This window comes from Macrobrachium nipponense, chromosome 2 (genome assembly GCF_015104395.2).
Source record: "Macrobrachium nipponense isolate FS-2020 chromosome 2, ASM1510439v2, whole genome shotgun sequence".
Lineage (NCBI taxonomy): Eukaryota > Metazoa > Arthropoda > Malacostraca > Decapoda > Palaemonidae > Macrobrachium > Macrobrachium nipponense.
In genome coordinates this window covers 164,022,095-164,023,648 of record NC_087201.1, presented here as the reverse complement: position 1 = coordinate 164,023,648, position 1,554 = coordinate 164,022,095, and positions in this window count along the sequence as shown.

Sequence of the window (1,554 nt, the reverse complement as noted above, 5' to 3'; positions counted from 1 at the left end):
GCCTTTTGTTGGACGTTTAATCAGGGATTTGGCTAAGGGTTTGGGTTGGGTAAGTAAATACAAAAGGGTTATCGATTTTCCGAAGGGATTGGTTATTCTCTCTTCAATCGTTGTCCAGGTGGGGGAATTATTATTTTATTGTTGGTGGTGGATCTCTGGTCTTGTTCTTTAGGGGGTCGGTAGAAAAAGAAAATTACGGTTTTGCTTTGTGTGAAGTTGCTTCTCCAACTTATATTGGTTCAGGGAATTTAAATTTTAAAGGACGAAAGTGCTTGCGAATTTAGGTTCCAAATTCTTTTTGTTTCCAGGAACATTCTGGGGAAACAAATTCGTAAGGCTCTTAAGAACAAGTTACTCGCTTACACCATATTCTTGGATCGTACTGGTCGTGATAGCTAAAGTAGTGAATGTATGAAAGTGAGAAACGCTTGGTTTTCGTTCCTGTATTATGGTGAATTTGTCTTCTGTCGTATGTATGTTATTAAAACATTCAAGAAAAAGGAATTGAATTTTGTGTCTGTTTCCCATTCAACTTTAAAATTTGATGGCTGGGCACTAATGTGTTTAATTTCGCGAGGAAAGTTCATTAAAAGTTGCCCACCTATTATCCCAAAAATTTGGTTCGGATCATCATCCAACGTATTCTCATCCAACAGCATGTTTTGGGTTTTATTGCCAATTTATTACTGTTAGTTTCAAAAGTATTCCATGGCTACAGATTGGGCATAGAAAACAGGACTTTAAAGGAATCTACCATACTACCACCCGAATTTTTGCTTGGTAGAATGATTTCCCGAATGAAAATACGTTTATTAGATGGCACATAAATTCAACACTAGCTTTATTATTTTGTCAAAGCGCCCAAAGGGAAAAATGATTCTGAATAAAAAAAGGGGGGATAACTTTTACCCTTAAAAAACTGAAAGAACGTTCCTGTACTGGGTACTTTAGTATTTGAACAGGGAATCTACGTCCAAGGGCTTAAAACAAGTTTTATGTTGTGAAAGTGGGTGTTATTGTGCTTCTCTGAATTTGTGACAAAAAATCTTCCGAAGTTTAATGGTGACTGGGAGAAAAGGTTGCCTAAAAAATAGGGGGAAAAGGAGGCCAGCTAACCTATTTTAGAAAATTTTGTAATTGAAAGCTTCCGGCACATGAAAACGAATGGGTCTGAAATGGAAGATGTCTTTGTGAGTTTTGGGGAAAGGGCCATAAAAATAGGGTGGTTAATTTAGGGTATTAATTACTTAAAATTTTCTCTAATAGTTCCAATACTCTTTTTGGTCTTTGCCAAATTAATCTTACTTTCCGAAAAAAATTCTGTGGGAACGTTTTGGAGGGGGATTTTTCGTCAGTTTTTGTTGTATGGTTTTGTTTGTGTCGCCTTAAGGTAGCTGGTGATTTGTAACAAGGTAGAAGTCTTTGGTCCACATTATTACGATTTTGCCGTTCTTTGTCGGATTGTACTTATTTATAACATCTAACTTTTTTAGCGAGGGGCTTTGGATGGGCTATCATGAAATCTGCGAGGAACAGGAGGGTATTTTCTTCTGG